The sequence below is a fragment of the Carlito syrichta genome, unplaced genomic scaffold, assembly GCF_000164805.1.
Source record: "Carlito syrichta isolate Samal-C Ts95f unplaced genomic scaffold, Tarsius_syrichta-2.0.1 Scaffold123386, whole genome shotgun sequence".
Taxonomy (NCBI): Eukaryota; Metazoa; Chordata; class Mammalia; order Primates; family Tarsiidae; genus Carlito; species Carlito syrichta.
The window spans coordinates 57,254-66,901 of NW_007067482.1; positions in this window are offsets into that span (position 1 = coordinate 57,254).

Below are 9,648 nucleotides of genomic sequence, written 5' to 3' on the forward strand. Positions count from 1 at the left end.
TCCTGTCATTTCTCCCTTCTTAAAAAACGAGAAACCTCAACTCCATGCGCCCCTCTGTCTACGGCTCCGAATGTCTGCCTGCCCCCCTTCACCCAGACATTTCTGCAAAGCGTCGTCGGCAGTGATTGTTTCAGTTCTTATTAGCCCTCCCAGCCCACTTCCATCCCCTCCATGCAGCGACCTTCTTGCTCTCCGGGTCCCTGGTGATCCAGCAGCCTCAGCAGTGCTCGATGCACTGGCCTCTCGCCTGGCTTCTGCACCCTGGCACTCCTGGCTTCCTCTCCGCTCCCCCGCCACTCCATCTCGTCCCGCCTCTCTGGCACTTCCTCTTCTGACATGGAACTTTGACATGGGTCTTCTCAACGTGCTCCTCCCTAGACCTGTCCATTCCTTTCTCAGGCTCTTAATATTACCTGTAGTCCGTTGATCCCTACATCTGTTACTGATTTTCACTGCTCCCCAGGGCTGCTGTCTCAGATACCCAGCTGCTCATGAGATTTCTTCCCTCGAATGTCTGATGGACATCTATGCCATTTGCAAGAGAGAAGGCCTTATTCTCCTTGCTGAGATTCCATACCAGGACGTAGCAGCATGCTGTGCCAGTCCCTGGAGTTCCCCTGAAGTCCTTCCTAACTCATATCTCCATATCTAGCCATTTGGGAGGTCCTGTCCATTCTGCCTCCAAAATCTGTCTCAGACACAGCCATTTCTTTCAGGCACTGCACCACCCTGACGGAGATGGCTTCGCTCTCTCATCTGGAGTCTGGCAGTAGCCTCCTGACTGGTATGACTCCACTTGTGACACCAGCAATTCATTCTCCACGGAGCCTCAAGTTGTCCTTTAGAAATTTAAAAGAAACAGGTGACCACGACTGTCCTGAAAGCCCTCCCAAGCCTTCTTGCCGCACTCAGAATACAATCCACACTAGAGGGCCTGCGGGGCCTTGATTAACTGGGCCTGTCCACATCACTCACCACGTGCTTCATTGAGCTCCACCCAGCCTGGCCTCCTTTCTGTTTCTTGAGTGCAGCAAGTGTTAACTTGTTAGGGTCTTTTACCTGGAATATTCCCGTTCTCTCACCTTACCTTCATTGGTGGTTTTCCCATCAGGCCTGTACTCCAAGGTCCCCAACTGAGCAAGCCATCCCTGACTGCGGCCTCTCAGACCTGCCTTTGAGTTTCTCTAGCTCACTGCCTTGTATTACTTCCCCCGCACTCCTCAGCACCATCGAAATCCCTTAATTGCTTGATTTACGTTTTGTCTACTTGTATGTCTAGAATTAAACCCCTAGAGGGCCAGGACTTTGCTGGCCTGGTCCAGGGCGAGGCCCCAGGAGGATGCAGGGGGCTCGAGCCGATGGCTGACATCCCTCCCCAGGGGCACTACCCTGTTCCTTTATGCTGGCGTGCGTGCCATCCTTTGGGCTTGCCATCTCTTCCCACGTGCCCTTCACATACCCCACTCACTCGGCTACTTTACCTTGGCAAAGCTTTCCCACATTCCCTGGCCAGACTTAGGGAGCGTTTCCCCCCGTTGTTCCCACAACAGCCCATGTGCCCCCTCAGTCACGCACACTGCTGTCCACCCGTTTTTATCTCAGGCGAGGCTCTGCCTCCCTTGAGCCCCGGGCTGCCTCGCACAGGCAGGCCCAAGTAGATGCTGGCCGGGTGACGTCACTCCCGCTGTGGGCCTCACCGGGGTCCCTCTGTAAAACGGGGCCAGTATCTCGTGTGGTTGGGAGGACTTACTGAAAATATGTTTCTCTTTTTTTTTTTTGAGATGGAGTCTCACTCAGTCGCCCAGACTGGAGTGCAGTGGCCGCTCCCGGCCACCGCAGCCTCGCCTGCTGGGCTCCGGCGATCCTTCCGCCTCAGCCTTCCAAGTAGCTGGAATTACAGGCATGCGCTACCACGCCCAGCTGATTTTTTGATTTATGGTAGAGATGAGGTCTCGCTGCCCAGGCGGGTCTCGAACCCGCGGGCTCAGGCAATCCACTCACCTCAGCCTCCCAAAGGCGCGGGATTACAGGCTGAGCCACCGAGCCCGGCTTGAGAATATATTTCTAAAAGGGCTTTGCAGACTCTGAAAGTACCATACCTATGCGAATTGCTACAGGTTGCGGGGGGGGGGGGTGGCTTCAGCTGGAAATCCAGGCTACAGCCCACTTCTGAGATGTTCATGCTAGTGTTAACGAGGGCCAACAGTGACAGACTGTAGCCGCTGGGAATCCTTAAGGAGCCATGGGCTACTGTGTATTCCCTTACATCTATAACATGTTTTCTGTTGTCTAAATGTGTTAGAATATTTGATTGTCTTTAATCTCTCAACCCGATTTTTCAAAAAGATCTACCAAACATTAAAATGTGCCAAGACTAAACTTGAGTTTGTTTCTTAACGCACATTTTACAAAATCTGAGTGGCTAGGGCACCTGAATGGGGTGACAGGACGAGGGGTCTGCGGTCTGCTCTGGGTGTTTACAGGTACTGTTTGGTCGGGCAATTATCTCAGTCTCCTCCCTGGACTCCCAGGGCATTTCTCACTGGGTTCCCGGGTGGATTTCAGGGAGGGGAACCCAGCCGAGTTCCCACGGGCCTGCACACTGCCTTCCTGTGTTACCTCATTTCAGCTCAACAAGCATAGAAAAATGTGACAGCACAGGGTTTCTGTGCATCTACTTAACTCAAACCATTCTGTCTCCCCTCTCATTCACACACAGAGCACCTGGTCAGTGATGGGTGGTGGGTGTCCATTGGCAAAGCACCCTTGAGTGCAGCACCTGAAAGTCACAGGTGAGAAACGAACTAAAATAAGCTCTGTGTCGTTGAGGACGCGGGCTAAGCAGAATGTTGTCCTCAACAGTGGTTGAAGTGTGGAATGACAAAAGGTTAGAAAAGAAATCCGCCCACCTCATCAGCAAGGGCTCCTGCATGATGACCGTTTGTATACCTAACCCTGAGTTGTACCCCACATTTAAAAAAAAAAAAAACCTGCCAGCTGTCTGAACAGTCCCAACAGTCTGAAGTAGAATGCACAAGTACTTCAAAAAGAAACAAGAAGAAGCCGGGCTCGGTGGCTCAGCCTGTAATCCCGTGCCTTTGGGAGGCTGAGGTGAGTGGACTGCCTGAGCCCGCGGGTTCGAGACCTGCCTGGGCAACTTGGCGAGACCTCATCTCTACAAAAAATCAGCCAGGCATGGTAGCGCATGCCTGTAATTCCGGCTACTCGGAAGGCTGAGGCGGAAGGATCGCCGGAGCCCAGGAGGCAAGGCTGCGGTGACCGGGAGCGGTCACTCCAGTCTGGGCGACCGAGTGAGATTCCGACTCAAAAAAAAAAGAAACAAGAAGAATCAGGGTGTAAGGAAAAGGAGACAGCAAGCGTGGGTCCAGGCCAGCTCCTGGGGTGGGCAGCTGAGCGAGCTGCCTGCACTGGGGAGCTGCAGGAGCAGAGGAGAAAACCCCTCAAAGCTGTGTGTGTTCCCCAAGGCCAAGACAGACCCCAGGCTTGCTCCGTGTATGCCCATTTGGGAAGGCACGTGCACATTTGTGGTAGGGGGCCAGCATTTCATAACTGACAATCATAAAATCACCCGTACAGTGTCCTTGCAGGGCCTTCGGGGTGCTGGCTGGCGTGAGGCTGCGGTCTAGCTCAGGAAGCCACCTGAGAGGGCCACGTGTGTGACGGGGTAAGCCTGTCAGGGCCGGACGGGATCCAAGGGGGGCGTTTAGAAAGAGGGGTGGGTGCAGGCCTTCGAAGCAATCTTCTGTGGAAGCTCGTTCTCCATGGTGGCATTTTGATTATTTGAACAACATGGTTCACAACATTTTTCTCTGTGGGAAGCTAGAATTTGGAAATTTTAGGTTATCTGTTAAGCCCGGCTTCAATGATGTGGCAATCATCCAATCAGAAGTAGTTTTGCACTCCTTGTATGAAAAGAAAGGCCCTAATCAAGGCAATGGTTGAGTGGTAGAAGGTTCTGGAACTCCCTGATAATAAGTGCAAAATATAACGATGCTCATGTGTGCCTTTTTCTGGGGAGAGGGTGTATAGTTTTCGTTAGATTCTTGAAGATGTCTGTGAACCAGAAAGAGAGTAAGAACCACGGGTTGAGGGACTGGAGTTCTCCCAGAATGGTATCCTGTTTCCTGGGATGAGACATCCAATTGGAGGAGTCCAACCTCTGCCTACTGGGACTGAATTTTAAAGTGCAGTTGAATGGCCATTCAAAGTTCAAGTTTTTCGATAATAAAAAGACAGTATTAAAAGTGGACACAGAATCTGAGCAGACATTTCTCCAACGATACACACATGGAAAGATGCTTAGTGCCGTTAGTCATCAGGGAAATGCAAACCCAAACCAACTAGCTACCACTACACACCCACTGTGATAAGAAAGATGGACAATAACCAGGGTTGAGGAGGATGTGCAGAAATGGAAACACTCATACATGACTGATGGGGATATAAAATTGTCACTGTGGGAAACAGTTTGGCAATTCCCCCAAAACTTAAGTTGAGGCCAGGCATGGTGGCTCACGCCTGGAATCCCAGCACTTTGGGAGGCCGAGGTGGGACAATCACTTGAGCCCAGGAGTCCAAGACCAGCCTGCGTAACGTAGCGAGACCTCATCCTTACACAAAAATAGCAAATAAGCTGGGCGTGGTGGCATGCACTTTGAATCCCAGTTACTCAGGAAGCTGAGGTGGGAGGATCGCTTGAGCCTAGGAGTTCAAGGTTGTGATGAGCTGTGATGGTGCCCCTGCACTCCAGCTTGGGTGACACAGTGAGACCCCAGCTCAGTAAATAGATAGTTACTATATTACCCAGCAATGCCAATCCTCGGTGTGTGTCCAAGAGCAATGGAAAGTTGGACCCAAACGTTCACAGCTGTAGTATTCATCATAGCCCCAAAGTGGGAGCGGTGTGCCTGGCCATCCTGGAGGAATGGATACGCGGAGGCGGCCCGCCATGGAAGGGAGTATTATTTGGAAACAAACAAATACTCCTGAGGCCACTTGATATACCTTGGAAACATTGTGCTAATTGAAGGAAGCCAGTCACAAAAAAATCACATGCTCTCTCATGCCACGGCTATGCAGTGCCCAGAACAGGCAAACCTCTACAGACAGAAGGTCACTCGGCAGTTGCTGGGGGGTGGCGAGGGGTGAGTAGTGGGACGGGCAGGTGAGGACTGACCTTCCCCTCCCACTACTCACCCCTCGTCACCCCCAGCAATGGGGTATCTTTCTGGAGTTGTGAAAATATTCTCAAGTCGATTGCGGTGAGGGCTGCACAACTGAATATAAACAATGAAAAACAGCTGGACTGTACACTCTACATGGAGGAATTATAGGGCATGTCAACTGCATCTTAGTAACTGTTACCAAAAAAGCCTCCGACACATGGCACCTGAAAACATCACGCTGGTGGTATTCAGAAGGCATCGCACCTGCATGGCACACGCCACTCCAAAACGCTGTCTTCTCGGCTCTGAGGAGTGGCAGCGGCCCTCCCTTGAGACAGATGGTCCAGCTCGGCCTTGAGTGGTTGCCTGTGGTGGGCGCCCTGCCGTGAGAGGACATGGGCACAGATCTGAACATACCCTGCAGGGGCGCCCGCCCTCCCAGGGAGGATGGCCTCGGGGCTGTCGAAGCTGGGAGAATAACCTCCAGGGCTGTGGAGGAGACAGGCAGCGAACCCACTCGTGAGCAGGCAAGTCCATGGCCAAGTGTGTCTGAGGCGTAGCTGCAGGGATGCTGGCACCAGCCTTGGTGCCCTGGAGGACTGCTCACAGGCCCTGCTGTGGAAACGTGAGCCCCAGGAAGCCTGCTGAGTTCTGCAGGCATGGCTGGCCAAGTAGAGAAGGAAAAACCAGGCATACTCTAAACCTGCATTCTCTCTTTGGAAACCGATCAGTGAGGACACCTTCGCAGAGACACTGCCCATCCTCCTCTGAAGTGGCCGCGCCTTGAGAAGCGTCGGGTGTGAATGGGCAGCTGGCCACTTCCTAGAGCTGTCCCCCTTCCCGCAGGCTTTGGGAAGCAGTGGGGCCTCCTGGGGCCCAGCCTTGCCCTTGCCTTGATGTGAGCATAAACCGAAACAACCCCCGCCTCGTCCCCTGTGGTCTGATCTTCCTGCAGTCCAGGACGTGTTTTGGTCCCCGGCCTGAATGAAATACCACGGACAAGGCCGGGTGTGTTATCTACCAACCGGCCCCTTCAGCCACAGGCAAGCCCAACCTGTGGTCCCAACAGCTGCACTCCATGTAACCCAACAGGTGACCTGGGAGGAGCCCATGCTTCCTCAGGGGTCTCCTCTCCCAAGTGACAGGGGTGGACTGTGAGTAAAGGATGGGGAAGGTTCTAGATTGCTGATGTGTTCAACCCACCGCCTCCTGCATGAGCTATGGCTTGTAGACTCGCCAGGAAGATACCACCTGACCTGTTTTTTTGTTGTTCCAGAAAGGTTTATCATTAGCACACTGTTCAATGACACCAAGCAATACCAGTATCTTCCCAGGCTAGGGCATTCCTTAAATCCACATTTCTTAAAACGGTTTTCCAGAGATGTGAACTGCTTCAAGTGTTAACAAATGTTCTTTAAGAATATTCCAAAGCAGAATGGGAAACGTGCCCGTCGAGTCTTCAGGGCCAGGTCAGCTGTGGATGGGACTGGGAGAGTGTCCTCTCTCCTGCTCACCAGACAGGCCTCTCCTGCTCTCTCCAGACCTTGCCCTGGCCTCCCAGCTGAGGGCTGGTGGCTTTAGGCGCTTGGAGGTCCTTAAACTTTTGTGTGCTAGGAACTCCTCTGGCAGATTTGGGGGAGTGCATGAACCCCTCAGAGCAATGACTATGAAAATAAAATACAGGGCATTATAAGGAAAATCAATTATATTGTCATCCAGTTATTAAAGCCTAAGAAAAATCAGGTTTGTGATGCATAGTATTATATGCACTTCCTTGTTAACTCACTGAATAAGACCCGAGTGGCAGGTCTCTCACCTGCCATGCTTCTGAAGCAGCGATGCCTGAAAATAATGTTTTGAGAATCTGCAGCAATTACAATGAGCTATGAAAATATCTGTGATTTCTACTGGAAATAAAGCTCCAGGCACTGCTGACACGACCATGCCTTGTGACCTATACTCATAGTGGAAGAAAAGCTAAATTTTAGTCAGAGGTTATTGAAAATAAGAATGTCATTTTTTTCCATCCAAGTCCAAGGAGCCCTAAATTGTATCCTTGTACCCCTTGGGTGGTGTCTGTGGATTCCAGGTTAAGAATTTAGAGGCTAGCCCGGCTCGGTGGCTCAGCCTGTAATCCCACGCTTTGGGAGGCCGAGGTGAGTGGACTGCCTGAGCCCGCGGGTTCGAGACCCGCCTGGGCAACTTGGCGAGACCTCATCTCTACAATAAATCAAGCTGAGGCGGAAGGATCACCGGAGCCCTGCAGGTCAAGCTGCGGTGACTGGGAGCGGCCACTGCACTCCAGTCTGGGCGACTGAGTGAGACTCCAACTCAAAAAAAAACAAAAACACAAAAACAAAAAAAAAGAATTCAGAGGCTGACCAGGTGCAGTGGCTCAAGCCTGTAATCCCAGCACTTTGGGAGGTCAAGGCGAGAGAATTGCCTGAGCCCAGGGGGTCGAGACCAGGCCGGGCAACTTGGTGAGATCTTGTCTCTAAAAAAGTTAGCGGGGCGTGGTGGCGCGTGCCTGTAGTTCCAGCTACTTGGAAGGTTGAGGTGGAAGGATTACCTGAGCCCAGCAGGTTGAGGCTGCGGTGGCCGTGAGCGTGCCACAGCACTCCAGCCTGGGTGACAGAGTGAGACTCCAACTCAAAAAAATAAAAATAAATAAAAAGAATTTAGAGGCTTACTTATGTTTTACCTCCGATCTGGTCAAGCCTGTTCCCTGTGAACATTCCTTTGTTAGAGGGATTAGTACTGTGCTTAGGGGCAACCAGGCTCTAATAACTAAGTCTTCAAATGGACTGATATAATAAATCAACTCACCCAAGCAAGGGAATCCTTTCTTCTTTTTTATTCAATCATGGCATAATTTGGGGCATTTTGGAGAACTATTGTCCTGCATCCAAAAGATCAGAGCATCCTATCTAGGTTACAGGTAGACTCCGAGGTCTCGGAAGCCCTCGGCATTTGGCGCCGTGAGGTCAGGCCTGGGATGTTGAGAGCTCCTCTCCTGGGCTCTTCGGAGGAAGCTGGGTTTGGCCAAGCAGCCCACAGTCTTGTAGGTCACAAATCCAGAGAGTGACACTCTGTGGACTAGGGCCCATAGCACTGCCGGAGGCTGGTGCTCTGTGGCCCCAAGGGACTGTGTACAACCCAAGTGTGGCCTCTTGGGACAGAATGGGGGAGAGACGGCGGAAGGGCTGGCTCAGGGCGAACAGGCTGAATTCAGGTGAGCACAGCTAGATGGCAGACCTAGGTCTTTCGACAGAACAATCCACTCGTTTCTGAATCCTTCCGGAACCTCAAGACATGTATTTTGGATCTTTGCCCTAAAATTAAATACTACAAGCAAGGCAAGAAGTTCTATCTGGCTCCTACAAGGAACGGAATTTCTCCAGATGAGTGTTAATCTTTAACACTAGATGTAAACATGTTTGATGGGAGTCGGAATTTATCCAAAACATTACCAGGAGTTTCAACAATTACTAAGAATTTCAGCAACTTGTCAATGAAAGAAGAGGAATCTCAATTAAAGTCTTTATACAATCTGTACTGTTATCATTTGAATGAATACTGTAAAAAAATAAAAACTGTCTTGCAAACCTTCTCATCAACACAGACTACGAGGAACTTAAAGACATGGTCCCTGAAAACATCTCGATTGGGAATTGTACATAAGCCTTTCAGACACAAATCCTGATTTTAAAAAGTTAAGACCATGCAAGAAAGCTCAGTATTTTCATGGGACATTTTTGCAAAGATCGTATTGGAAATTTCATATAAATTCAATGTCTTTCTTATGCTCACATTTTGTTTTTATTACCATAATTATATATCAGAGAAAATATGATACATTTTGTCCCATGTAGACTAAATTTTCCTCAGTTTATCTCAGAGGTACAGTTATTATTGTCTATGCTTTCCTCCGGCCTCTGTCTCTAAAACCCTGGGCCACTGGATGCAGGGGCCTTGGTGATGAGGCCCTGACATAGTAGACCAAGCCTTTTTTTAAAAAATATTTTTATTTTATTGATTTTATGTATCTTATTCTTTTTTTTTTTAAGTTGGAGTCTCACTCTGTCGCCCAGACTGGAGTGCAGTGGCCGCTCCTGGCCACCGCAGCCTCGCCTGCTGGGCTCCGGCGACCCTTCCGCCTCAGCCTTCCAAGTAGCCGGAACTACAGGCGCGCGCTACCACGCCCGGCTGATTTTTTGATTTATTGTAGAGATGAGGTCTCGCTGCCCAGGCGGGTCTCGAACCCGCGGGCTCAGGCCATCCACTCACCTCAGCCTCCCAAAGGCGCCGGATGACAGGCTGAGCCACCGAGCCCGGCAAAACCAAGCCTTTTTTCTCTTCCCTTATGTCTCTGCTAAAACATTTCTGCAGTTAAGGTCTATTTTTCATTAATGGTGAACCATATGTAAGCTACTCAGATGACAGCGTGTCCATATATTCATTC